This window comes from Rutilus rutilus (assembly GCF_951802725.1).
Source record: "Rutilus rutilus genome assembly, chromosome: 20".
NCBI lineage: Eukaryota > Metazoa > Chordata > Actinopteri > Cypriniformes > Leuciscidae > Rutilus > Rutilus rutilus.
Genome location: NC_140225.1, coordinates 17,781,024 through 17,795,713, shown reverse-complemented (window position 1 = coordinate 17,795,713; position 14,690 = coordinate 17,781,024).

The following is a 14,690-nucleotide window of genomic DNA, read 5'->3' as shown; positions in this document are numbered from 1 at the left end:
AAACAGCCCTTAGCAGCACAAAGCCCACCTGTACAAGAGAAAGCTTCTCCTACCTGGCCAACAACGCTCCTCACGGTTATCCGCTATTCTGTTTCCCCTTAGCTTATCATATTGTGCCAGGTCTCTTCTGTGGTTAGGCCCTGGGCAGCAGTGTGTTCCCCAGCAGGGCCCGAACTAATTTATTAGCCCATAAAAGCCTGCGCAGCCTCCAGTAGAGCTTTGATATATTCATCACAATGTGCTGGCTTGTAAAAATACTCAACCCCCTGAGAGATTTCAGCACTTTGTTTACAAGGACCTGTTGCAGGAGGGGGCGGAGGGAAAAACAGAGGGATGAAAAAGACGAGAGGAGGACTGCAGAACAGGTGTTGCTGGAACAGGTAATGGCTTTCGGCTTTGAGAAATCGGAGTTTTGATGCTTTCCAAATCATTTTTACCGTCAGGCGTCTGGTCTAAAACCAGAACCTGCTGAGAAAGATAGCCTGGGTTTGATACAGACACCTTAGCTGTGTGAAGTCCAGTTCCTAGACCGGATTAATAAATCCCATTTGTTATTGACCCAGTCAGGAGACATAAAATTTCCTTGCCTTGAGACAAGAAGGCTGATGTTGGGCAGTAAATGTTACTTTCTTTCTTGAGACTACGCACAAACATGCCAAACAGATGTATTAAATCTCCATATGTGGATCTGCAGTGTAATTCGCAGCATATAAGTAGAGCAGCTCAACACCACCACAGATTATTGCAGACGAAAGTTGCCTACAGCACTCGCATCGGCTGATTTTCAGAGGTTTGACTTGAGGTTAGAGTAGGTGACGCTATAGCAACCAATTTGAAAACACTACAAATGCACTGCAAATTAGAATTGACTTAAACAAGTCACCTTTGACCTTTAGGATAAGAACTGCCCTGTTTCTGTGGCTCTGACTCCACTAAGTTCTGCCCAATGATGATGGTTTTGGCATGACACGAGGAGCAGAATTGCTTCACCCCTCCCTGCAGATGTTAAGTGCCTTCACAGAACTGTACTTGCTCTGGCCCTTTATGTCCAGGGACATTAAAAGAGCGGGACCTAAATCTGGCCTGACATTACACAGGCAGTGGTGTGTACTGTATGTGTAGGCGATGTACTAAACCTCATGTGATTTTGGTGTACTTCGCCTTCCACCCACGCGGTCTTGACGAGGTCTCGCCTTTGCCGACAGTAGCTGAGCGTAATGGCAGCTCTTGGCACTGGAAGCTGCCTGATTTCGCCAGACAGCGCTGCTCCCTTCTCACTGCTGTGGTTTAGGTTTGGCTCATGGCATGTGGGGGATTTGAGACATTGGAAAGGCATTTCCCTGTGTGACCACAAAGACTTGCCCTCCTGTGTGAGAATGAGGCAGGTTCTGGCACCTAGGCTCCGCTAATGAAAGATTTAATTTCAGTTAAGGGCTATAGGAGGGTCACTCACTTTCCGTCTGACATAATGCAGATCTTGAACATGCTGTTGTTTTATTTGGTTACCTAGCTGTTTTGTCCCAACCACACAGGGAACGATTACAAAGGCTGAATCTTCCTACACTCGTAATTTCCGCTGTGTCTAATCGTCTCCACATCCACCATAAGGCCTGAATTATCCGATGTCTGAATCAGCTGCATTCTGCCACTTCGTTTGATTCGTTTGCGGCTATTTTTGCAGTCTCACACAAAATGAGAAGACTCTCTGCTTCCTCTCTGAGTTTCCCATGACTCCCACCTCAAGTTCACTGTCCATGTGTGAACACGGTTTTGATTCTCTGTTCGCTCGTTCTCTGCACCTTCACCCAAATAAACCCTCGGCGCAGATCCGAAGCCAAAGGAAATCGAGTCATATTTGAGATAGACCCATGATACATGATCCTCTCACAAATATTTTTTGGGTTACATCAGGACAAGCTCCAAAAGTTTGTATTAATTTTGAAACTAAACAGAGCAGAAGGTATTGTGAAGGCTCTCACGTTAGCAGTAAGTATGTCGAGGGAGGAAAGGTCATGCATAGTTGTAGCAAATCCTCATGCTAAAATGGCAAAGTCATAACCTCTATTCAGAACCTAAGGACTGTGGTCTGTTTTACGAGTGTGTGCTGTGTTCAAAAGCAGTTTGTTCCTGAGCTTTAATAGATTTAGTCTGTAGGCAGGGTCACTGGTTCCCTTGAGGGAGGTTATTGCCTTGTAAACTGTGTTAACATGTATGTTAATGTTACTGTATTTCAGTACAGGATATGAAGTCCCAAAAGTCCTGCAGCTGCTACATGAGACTCCATCTCAAACCTACAGCTTTTAATGATTTGTTTGGCACCATGCAGGAGCATAGTTAACGTTTTTATTATTATTAGAGATATTTAAAGAGTGATATCAGAAGTTAGGCCCATTTCTGGCAATGTGACAGTTAGCATTTTAACCAAAGCTTTGTCTCTACATGGTACATGTGTCTTGGTCAATGACATGACGCTTGTTTGTTTTCCTATACATTCATTTATTCAAGAATAAATAAAAAATGCAATTAACATAAATAGTGACAAGAAAACCTCTTAGATGAAGAGCTTGTTATTTATTTCTGAATTAAATTGAATCTTGACATTTTTGTAAAGTAAATTTTTTGGGGGGTGATACAGCCATCCTGATATCATAATGAGATAATAAAAATATGATATGATTTGATATGATCTCTGTTATTATTTCCTAAAATAATATTTTAACTCAATAGGTTTATTAATATTTGATTATTAATATTAACTTATCAAAGTAATAGTATATCAAAGTCATATCATAGAGAGGAGACAAGTCAAGTCACCCTTATTTATATAGCGCTTTATACAATACAAATTGTTTCAAAGCAGCTTTACAGTGATAACAAGAAAATGATTCAATGATGCAAACATAGTTGATTCGACTGTACAGCAGCTATAAAAGAAAACTGTCAATGTCAATGTTAATTCAGTTCTGTTGTAACGATCATCAATTAATAAATGAGTTATTTACTATAAAGCAGTTCTGCAGAAAACAGTGATGTCATCGTCCAGCTCAGTTCAATTCTTATTCAATAGTGTCAGTGCAGTCAAATCAATAATATTGTTAAATATTAAGGATCCCCAACTAAGCAAGACAAAAGAGACAGTGGCAAGGAACCCAAACTCCATCAGGTGACAACCTTGGGAGAAACCAGGCTCAGTCAGGGGGCCAGTTCTCCTCTGTTCAATGAATGAACACTTCAATCAGAAATCAGATTGTGACATTTTTTTATATTATTAAAATGTAAATTAAAAACTTCTTAGTCATACACATTTTTGACTAAGATGTGTAAACTTCCACGTATGTACCTGTATGTATATATATATATCAATCTTGGTTAAATGTTTTGACAACCTATGCAGCAGATGCACACCATATATCAAACTATACCTTGTTAATTGACTTTGTTTAGACACACGATAAGAAACAATCAACCAGATGCAATTAGCACATGGTCACATGAGGTCAGCCTTAGGAGGAGTTACAATCATTGTACCAAGAATTAAGGCTGCCGTAAACGTCGTTTAAGAGCATGGAGGAACCTTGGTGCTCCAGACGGCTTGATCGGCTGATAAGCGACCACAGATTGCAGCTGCTAGCAGTAGCTCTGGACTGATTTGCTGCTCGGTTAAGGGGCAAAGAAAAACACCAGCCCTGGCCTGCAAGTATGTTGGCTGTAAAATCTGGAGCATGTTTGCTTTGCTGGTGCGAGCTCGGACACTGGTTCGCATTCCACTGACCCCCACTTCACTGTTTTCACAGGAAATAAACAGAGGCTTGTTGCGGCAGCGTTATCACTCCCGGTCTGTTTGGAGTGCAACCAAGAGCTACAAATCTGCAGAGCCGCCCAGTGGTGGGCGAGGGTGAAATAACTCATCAGGTAATGTGCACAGTCGTTTTTCAAGGGGTGACTGAGTAAAGGTGGCTGTATTAAGTGTGAAGGGAATCAGGGCCAAGTGTGCAATCACCCTCTGATTAGACTGATCTGATTTTCCTCCACAAGTGGGGAAAAAAGCGTTCTGCATTTCTGAAGCAGCATGTCATTCACCGAATGTGCAAAACTGCCTTCAAAACAGGCAAATCTAACATAGGAACGGTGGCGAGCATTTACCAAGTATGGTAAGAGCTCCGGTACAAGTTCATTTACATCTTTAAAGTTAGCATGAAATGGAAAAATTGTGAATGATTCATTTATGTTTAAGTTTGTTTTTTTGTTGTTGTTTTTTACTTGTAATTTTTAATTAAAATGTCATAACTCCACTTACTGGTGAAACAACAAAAATCTGCCAAGCTGAGATCAGCAAACTAGATTTACTTACTTTAGGGCTTTTTTTCAGCAGAGACACAGGTTTTACTTTAGCTGTTTCGGAAATCGTCCTTATACCCTTATTCACTATTTTAAGGGGCAGCCATTTGTAATGTTGTAGTGGAAGTTACCTAGCCTGACTTCGTCATACTCATATTCTAGGCAGAATGTGAGTCTGATACTGCTCCATAGGACTTTGATTATGAGGCGTGTCTTAACCGAACCAGGAAAAAACAACAACTCTGCACTCAATTGGATAGACCTACAACCAATCAGAGCAACGCAGTAAGTGACGTATGTTGAGCGATGCATAGTTGTCAACAGAGCTCAACTGCACGCACGCTGGAAGAAGTAGTAAAGTAATGAGTAAAGTAATAATAAAGCACTCTATGAGTGCGACCAAAGGAGAAACCACAATGACCACAGGGTTTTCATTGCGTCCCATTTTCTTAGCGACCATCGGAGCCAGCTGATAAATTAAACTTTTGCCGAATCCCGTAGGAAGGACGGCAAACACATCTTTCCGATCGACAAATGCCTTGATTGCGGTTCTCTGTTCGTCTTTTAAAATGAATGCGCTGTCGATTTATTTTATAACAGACGCGATAGCGGAATCTAAACATCTCAATTCTCCAGCTGCAGTCATCTCTGTTGAAAAATTCAACCCAAGCGCTCTTGATGACGTGGGTGATTACGTAACCGCAGATCATCTGTCCATCATCGATTAAAGCCCGCCCTGGCAATTTGATTGGCTCGGCCTTCTGGGAGCCGAGCATAATTACTCCTCAACGGATCGAGTCCAGACCGAACTTCCCGACCAAAAAATGTTGTGGGCGGGGTTCGGGCTGGCACCCAGGCTAGAAGTTACCATGTGTGCTCATTAAATCCCATAAAGCACCGCAGTAATGAGTGTACGACCAAAGGAAAGGACCAATGTACTGTGAGGGTCTAGCCGAAGCTGGTGTCCACAGTCCACAGTGTCTAAATTCACTCACTCGTTTTCATTCACTCCTTCAAGTGGACTTTGGTATATTAGTGAATAATAGGGAATAGTGAATGAGAGTCCTTGTTTTTCCACTGTTTCAGACAGGTATCATCATAGCACTCACCTGAGTCTGGAATGTTCTATGTTTGTGCCCTATTTGGAGCTCTTTCTCTCTCCTTCAATCTATCTTTCTCTGTTTTCCAGTTTCACTTTGGTATTTTGGAGGATTTTTGTGGTTAATCAAGTCAAGGAGATTTTGTTGTTGATTGTTTGGAGTTTTCGAGGTGTACGCTGCCGCTTGCCAACCCACAGTCGAATCAGCGTCCCTGGCCACATCACACACACAAACTGAGACTCTCTCATTAGGTCATTATATTCCATGGCTCCCTGCACACTCACATTGATCTGTGTGTACACAGAGTTAATGGGTCAGATTAGAGGAGAGCTGTACAGTAATATCTGCCACCTCAGCTGTAACCCAGCGAAGCTCATTAGTTCTGTCCCTGAAAGGCAGACCATTTGCATTTCAGTCTCAATGTGGGAACAATTTAGCCGTCTAATTGGATAGATCAACGAGGGTGCCGTCACCAGCTATATAACTCCTCTCGCCTGCTTTTTTTTTTTTTTTTTTTAAGCATTCTGCCTTTCATTATCTCTGTTATTCAAACTCTGGATGATTTTAGCTGCAGCTTTGAAATATGTTAACTTCAGCAAAATGAATATCTAAACATTTTCTTGATTACCCTACAATGGACAAAGAGATATGCGCATGCCAACTGCTATCAGCAGAGCAACATTTCAGAAAGATAAGTCCTTGTATCTGGTTACCTTTCTAAATCATAAAGTAAACTATTTTCTGTTTGTATTTATGTAGACGGACTGGAGATGTTTTCGTAGCGGGATGGTTTGGCAACGCCGGGAATCCCAAGTGAGGGAGAAAGAAAAATGACGGGTAGCGGAGAGAGGAATGAAGTCTTATTTGGCTAGAGACTCACAACCACCCACCCACCCACACTCACCCAGAAGAACAAGGACCCAGTTGGCTGAAGTTTCTGATAAACCACTGCAGTGTGGGAAAGCTCATCACTCATCTTCAAATGGTTATCAGAAGAAGAAAAAGAACTGCACACACTGGGAATCTGTTTCTGAAAAACTTCCAGTAGATACAGAGGAACCTGTGCTTGCACTCAACATGCATTACACTGCCATTCAAAGGTTTGGGGTCAATACGATTTTATCTTATTTTAACAACTTTTTTCAACATTGATAATATTAAGAAATGTTACTTGAGAACCAAATCAGCAAATTAGAATGATTTCTGAAGAATCATGACTCATGTGACACTGAAGACTTTAATGGCTGCAGAAAATTCAGCTTTGCCATTTGCATGAATAAATTACTTTTTAAAATATATTAAAATAGAAAAGAGTTATTTGAAATGGTAATAATATTTCACAATATTACTGTTTTCACTGTATTAAGTCTGTAATGCACCAAGTGCCTGTCTTTTTAAGTGAGTTAATCATTCAATAAACCGTTTCAAATCAAAAACACTGATTCGTTCAGGAACACCACTAATCTGTGGTGGCTGGATTTGGCTTTGTTTGGAACTATTTTCATTGGTGGAGCAAAAAGTAAGCTGGTAATATTTTCTAAAACATAAGCTGCTCAATATTAACAGGTAACATGAGTTACGTAATCAGATTACTTTTTTCAAGTTACTAAAGAAACTACTTTTTAATTTACAACAAGTTACTTTTTCAAATAAGTAATGAAAGTTACTTTGTTTTCCCATAGACACCTCTCCTGTCCCCATGTTGAGAGAAATCAGGAGTAAGTGCAGAGGCGTTGTGTGTGCTGTGTATTCCTCAGAATTAATGAAAACTTAAAATATTACACAAACCTGCAATAATTAAATATGATAATAATATATAAATATACTTTGTTTTCAATCTCACTTTTATAACCAATGTCTGCTGACCTTCGATGATCCAATTCAACTGTACGAAGCAAAAATGACTTTAGACAAACATTAAATTTGTGTACATTTGCCAAAAAATGTTTTGTTGTTATTAAAAACAAGCAAGCAAGCCCAGCCCAAGTGAGAAAAAGTAATGCAACACATTACTTACCATAAAAATTACTTTTTTAGAGTAATGAAATATTGTAATGCATTACTTTTAAAAGTAACTTTCCCCAACACTGATTAAACTATTGTATAAAATCTCTCTCTTTCCATTGATTCAGCATGTCTAGCTGTAAAAAACTTTGATGTAAAAAAAAAAAAAAAAACATTGAATGAAGCAGTCAAGAATTTTATAGACAGACCCTTAGCCCTTTGTCATACTTTTTACTTTTTTTACTGACTGCCGAATCAGAATAAACAGTAAGACAGTTCTTGTTACTAAGCAGTTTGGGAGGAGGATGGGTTTCTTTCATTGCTCTAAGGGAGTATTTGGCTGAACATTTGGGTGTTCAGGCCTCAAGTACTGTGAAACTGTCTGAGACAACAATTTTGATCAAAAAGCTCTGATTTGAACTTAAACTGATTGGCTTTCACTCCAGCTGAAGAACTACTTGGCATCTTCTATTGAAACCCATTAAGAAGAAACTGAACGTGTTACTGTTCCTGTTTTTCTTGTCACTGCTAGACCTCTAATACTGCTGTAATCTTGTTAAATTGTTCCTTTTCTCGTTATCGTGCTCTCCTCTGGAGTTTTAGTCATAGCTTATTTTCCTGTGAGACTTGGAAATATGATTTTCAGAGGAGTGAAGCATTCAGATTGTAGTATTAATCAGACTCAATTCTGAGATTAGTGAAATCCCTTGTTAAAACAAATGACTGACCTCAGCCGAATGCAGACTCTCATTGTTTTCCATCAGACAACAGGGAGAGAGCCTCCGACCTTCGCTCCGCTTTCTCCATCTTTTCCTCTATCTATCTCTCTATCGCTGACATCACAGTGGAAGCCTTTGACTTCCTTTTCCCTGGACGGCCCCAACTTCTGGAAATCTTGCGCTGAACTTTTGATGTCTTCCGCAGTTTTGGCATAGCTGCAGGGTGTAGGTGATTGAGAAATCTCATCTCTGGTCACAAGAGACCCAGACATCATGAGTCCTGAGTTGTTTTTGTTGATAGGATCATGGAAAATGTGAATATGTACAGTTTCAGATGGAGCTCTAATCAGAAGCCTCAGAGTCATCTCAGACTCAGCCTGCCGCACTAGACTAATTTCATTGAGATTTGTTTTGATTTGTTTTGATTTTTGTTTTGAGATTTTATCCACAAAAATGTGATATGTGAGGGGAGGGGAGGAGGGAAAAGAGAGAGTGAACGAGTTAGTGAGACGGATCCAGATGGATGCTATTTTTGATTTATGGGAAAACATTTCTGCTTTTTACCTTACTGCAAAGAACCAGATTACAACGGAACAAACCCCAAGTACTCAGATAACATCGCAGAGTAATCCCAATCTGGCAAGGGCACCGAACAAAAGAAAGAAGGAAAGACAGACGTACAGAAAGAAAAGAGAGCGAAAACAAGAAGGCCAAGAGAGAATTATTGGGGGGAAATGGATAGATAGGGAAAGAGAAGTAGTTTAAAAGAAAAGAAAAAAGATGACACGCTGAAAAGATGTAATGTTGTAGGTATGCTTGTCATCACTTGGTGGGATGGATGTTCGAGCTCTCATAAAGTTATTATTCTTATGAGGACCTCTGCTGGAATAAACAGGTAATTCACCACCAAATTTGACAACAGTTTTGAATAGGTTGTTTTAGAATATTAGCCAGGAAATATCTGAAGATAATTCTTCATTTTAACATTAACCTAATATGTTTCACACTGTTCAATTTGTCGTGAGTTAGTAGGCCTAATTAATCCTGGATTGTCAGGTTTTCGATATTCCACACACGTTAACACTACAGTAGGTCAACATTCTCATTTGGATGGATGTACAGTACGCAAAATATCTGTTCTGGTTGTTTAAATTCTTCAAAGACAGTACAAAAATAAAAATGTCTTCATAGTTGCGTCCTCTTTTTAACCGTTTCCCATAGATGCTGAATCTAAACACTGTCAACACTTTACATAGCACATCAATGTTTAACGAGGTAATTTAACTATGACAGTTTTTGATTGATTGGTTAAACAACTCACTGTAACATTCTAGCACTGCATTGTTTTACACTGTAAATCTTTGTAATTCAGGTACTGACCTACTTAAAGTATGTTGATTTTAACCCAGGTGGGAAAAATGGGCTTTACCTGAGGCTCAAAAAGACATTAACCTAGAGTTAGTTCACCCAAAACTGACCATTTTGTCATTTTGAAAATTGTTCCAAACCTGTAAGACCTTCTTTCATCTTCGGAACACAAATTAAGATATTGTTGATGAAATCCGAGAGCTTTCTGATCCCTCCATAGACAGCAATGTCATTGCAACTTTTAAGGCGCAGAAAGGTATAAAACATTGTTATGTAAGGGTGGATTTCCTACAGTGGTTCAGGCTGCAGGACTGTCGAATGACTAAAGAAACGTTATCAGCAAGATGGTAGAAAACTGTACATTTCTGATGTTGCTGTCTATGGAGGCATCAGAAACCTCTCGGATTTCATCAAAAATATCTTAATGTGTGTTCCGAAAATTAACGAAGGTCTTACTGGTTTGGAACGACATGAGGGTGAGTAATTAATGACAGAATTTTCATTTTTGGGTGAACTATCCCTTTAAGTAATGTTGGGGAAAGTTACTTTTAAAAGTAATGCATTACATTATTGCGTTACTCCCTAGAAAAGTACAGTAGCTAATTGCAATACTTAGTAATGAAAGTCCAAATTCAAAGTAGTAAGGAAATACCAACGCTATCTCACGACCAATTCGTACGAATGATAAAAAGTTGGCTAATTCGTACTAATTCGTACGACCTCACTCGTACGAATTTGTACGATTTGTCTAAACCCACGTGATGGGTAGGTTTAGGGGCGGGGTCAGGGGTAGGTCATTCGTATGAATTCATACGAATTGGCCAATTCGTCAAATATGTACGATTTTGCACAAAACGTACTAATTCGTACGAGTCAGGTCGTATGAATTCGTACGAATAAGCCACCTCGTAGAATTTGTACGTTTTCCCGTGAGATCGGGCTCGAAATACAAATGCACACTTGTAAGGTTAATAAAGTGAGATTAAATACACAAAGTATATGTGTTATTTATCATACTTTATTGGTTTGGATAATTTTCTGAGTCTTTATTGACTTTGAGGAATACTGAAAACAATCATCATTCTTACACAACACCCTTTGCACCTCTTGATTTCTCTCAACCTGGGGACAGGAGAGCTGTCAGTCAATAAAACAAAGTCATTTATATTAAAAAGTAGGCTAACTCAGATATTTTGCTGAAAGATTAAAAGTAATGCGTTACTTTTACTTTAAAAAAAAGTAATCTGATCATCTAACTTGCGTTATTTGTAACGCGTTACCCCCAACACTAGAGTTAAATTAAATTTGGAATGAAATAAAATTTCAAAATGTTAATAAATCAAAGGCTATTGGAATACATTTTACAATAAATACTATTGTCTTTTTTCAGTCTGTGTGATTCAATGTGTTACTTGCTGTTTCTTTGTATTTAATTTACTAGTAATTTCTGAGAGAAAATTGTTTCTACACCAATTTCTTTCAGTGAGTGAGAGTAATGGAGTTTACTTTAGATAAACTCGGGGATTTGATGGACAGCATGGCAGCGGTTTGGAGAGAGCAGAGGAGCAGGTTTCACACACTTACAGTAGAGCCTTTGTTTAAGACCTTATTATTGTTTTTACTGAAGCTCTACCACAGGGAGCTGAAACACACCCTACCCTACAGAGTGGTGATGAGTGTAAATTTGAGAACTGTCAATATTGATTTTGCAAAGCAGACATTGATTTGTCATGACTTTGTCAAGAACCTGATGGTGGATTTAATCTCATTCTGTGTTTTTACTTTTTTCTTTGTTTTTCCATCATACATACGTGCACGTGTACAATGGCAATAACAGGTTTCTGTTTTTCATTGTCCATTCCAATTAATGTAAACTCCGGATTATGATTCCTCTTAACATTTATGTGTGCTGTGGACAGTTCCCAATGTCTTGACCAGATCAAAAATAATGACACCAAACTGGAAATACAGATTTAAGGAAAATATTTTTAACACATGTAGACTGAAGATAAAAGTTGATGGAACAGTAAGAAGGTCAGTGTTGAGTCAAAAAAAGAAGAAGAGATGGTCGTAGAATGAAGAAAACACACAAAAAGTTTAATCTCATGAGAAATCCATTATGAGGGGGAAATGGTTCAGGCCTGAAACCATCCACATTTTGTTCATTCCAACACGTTATGTTTGCAAGCATATTTCTGCATATAAAACACAGACAACACCTGACTCGCACAGTGTAAATTAATACATGTATCCATCCGTCCATTTTCCAAACAAACATTTCTAAAGTATTATATATAATGAATCAATACATATTTATATAAAGTATATTATATATTTAAATCAATATAATCAAACTTGTGACCAGTTTTCATGACAATAGCATCATAACGGTCGCATCACAACAACATTGCAGACAACTGTCTAGAAACAGAGAAAATGTCAGAGCCTCAAATCTCTGTTTATTAGCCACATTTTTTTTTTGCCAAAATCCCCACAATTTAAAAAATATCACAAGATAACCGAATACCCTTTCATTACTCCTTCATAGGGCAATTGTGCAATTGGAAAGTGTGTGTGTGTGTGTGTGTGTGTGTGTGTGTGTGTGTGTGTGTGTGTGTGTGTGTGTGTGTGTGTGTGTGTGTGTGTGTGTGTGCGTGCGTGTGTGTGTGTGTGTGTGTGTGTGTGAGAGAGAGAGAGAGAGAGAGAGAGAGAGATTAATAGACTGTGGTGGTTATAGCCTGTCTAGACCCTTTCAATTCATGAAGATCATCGTTGATGACGTGCGCTTAAACTTCCCTTGCTTGTGCACCCACGTTCAGGGTCAAAGGGCAAAGTTTAGAAGCTGCATAGTGGGTATTAATTTACAAGATGGCTATCCTGACTCTGTTCTGTGAGGATGGTTTGATGCTGCCTTCACTGATTACACCATTGACATTCAGAGGAGATGACAGTCTATGATTGAGCTGAGAACCTCCTGTTGACCTTGTTGTGCCCTTGATGGAGTGAGTCTCCTGGGGGTCTCTACTTTAAGAACCTTTGCCCATCTCCCCCTGTACTGCAGAGCTTTGGCCCTCCTTTCTCAGCTCTAATCAGGTCTGTTTCAGTCCCGTGGCTGAGATCCCTCAGTAATGAACCACAACTAATTGGACAGATGCAATCACCGTGACAATCGGGTCGTCATGGATACCAGGTTACCAGGGCCTGATATTTGATAAATAGGTGGGAATGAAACACAGGCTGGAGCAGCGATATGTCAGACACATAATCATGTTCGTGCGATTGAAAACATATGAAAGCCTTGGACATGCATGTGGACATTTGCACACTCCTGCCTGACTCAGACTTTCCAAAAAGAGGTATGGTATTACAGAGGAATTTAACGTATGGTCCAGTTTTGAATCATGTATTGAACTCCCCTTAAAATCTCTAAACACAGCTTTGAGATGTGGGCTAAAAAAAGTTTTTAGAATTTGTGCCAGAATGCTGCCAGGAACTGTTCAATTTTTTAGCAGGTGATGAAAATTGATTCTGTTGACTGGGGCCTTAAAGTATATGTTGTTCAAGCTAATCAAAAGAGCTTTTTTTGAACGGTTAGCACTATGCTAAGCTAGTAGTTTCAGCAGCTAGCTTGCTAACATAGTCAAACTGACAACTAAAAGGAAGTGAAATCTTTCATTTGATCATTTTTAGATTCAGTAATATAATGTGATTTAAAAGACATGAATTAACATTTACAATGTTAAAAGGGGCACAAAAATGAAATGTTTCATGTTTGACTTTTTCTTCTGTATAGAAAATATATTTTGTTTCACTTTCAATGTATGGACAAAAACACTAACATTTTTCACAATATAATGGTAACACTTTAGAATACTATTCCTTCATTAATGAATAACTACATAGGAACAAATGAGTAATGCACTATTAACATTCTAGTATTAACTAACAAGAAACTCTGATTAACGATAATAGCGCTCAGTCGAATGTGGTAGTTCACTATTAGCTAATCAGTAACTATTTTTCATACCTCACTGAAGACTACTAAGAACTACTATATACAGTGCTATGCATAAGTTTAGACACCCATGCTAAAGTTGACTAAAAAGAGCAATAAAAAATCATCTTTTGGAAATTGGAGTTAATGCCTTAATTAAAAAAATTAGGAAAAATCCAACCTTTAAGGACACCAATTTTCTTTGTGAATGAATAATGTATCGTAAATAAATCAATGTTCTTCCTTAAAATACAGGGTGCATAAGTTTGGACACCCCTATGTTAAATTCCCATAGAGGCAGGCAGATTTTTATTTTTAAGTATTTTTATTTTATTTTTTGTTTAGGATACTATGCATCCTGATAAAGTTCCCTTGGCCTTTGGAATTAAAATAGCCCCACATCATCACATAGCCTTCACCATACCTAGAGATTGGCATGGGGTACTTTCCATAAGATCATCTCTTAATGCAAATCAAACTAGCTATTAGGCTAACTGAAATAAAACCATGCCAATCTCTAGGTATGGTGAAGGCTATGTGATGATGTGGGGCTATTTTAATTCCAAAGGCCAAGGGAACTTTATCAGGATGCATAGTATCCTGGATCCATGAATTAACTGGCCTTTAAAAATAAAAATCTGCCTGCCTCTATGGGAATTTAACATAGGGGTGTCCAAACTTATGCACCCTGTATTTTAAGGAAGAACATTTATTTATTTACGATACATTATTCATTCACAAAGAAAATTGGTGTCCTTAAAGGTTGGATTTTTCCTAATTTTTTAAATTAAGGCATTAAGTTCAGTTTCCAAAAGATGATTTTTTATTCCTCTTTTTAGTCAACTTTAGTATGGGTGTCTAAACTTATGCATAGCACTGTACAGGTTTATAATTAATATTAATAATGCATAATGTATTATATAAGGTAATGGTAACCCATTAGTAATGAATAAATTATTACTACATCCTAAAGGAACTAATAATTCGGATCAGTATTCTAAAGTGAAAAGCTTGAAAACTATTGACTGAAGTCATTATAAGCTTTTGAGGTTTTTGTAAAGTTTTGGATAGTAATGACTCAAGTGTTACTACATCCTTCTAAATTATTTGGATTATTTGGATTAAAGTAAAAATTATGGGAACACACCAGTAATGACTAAAGTGCAC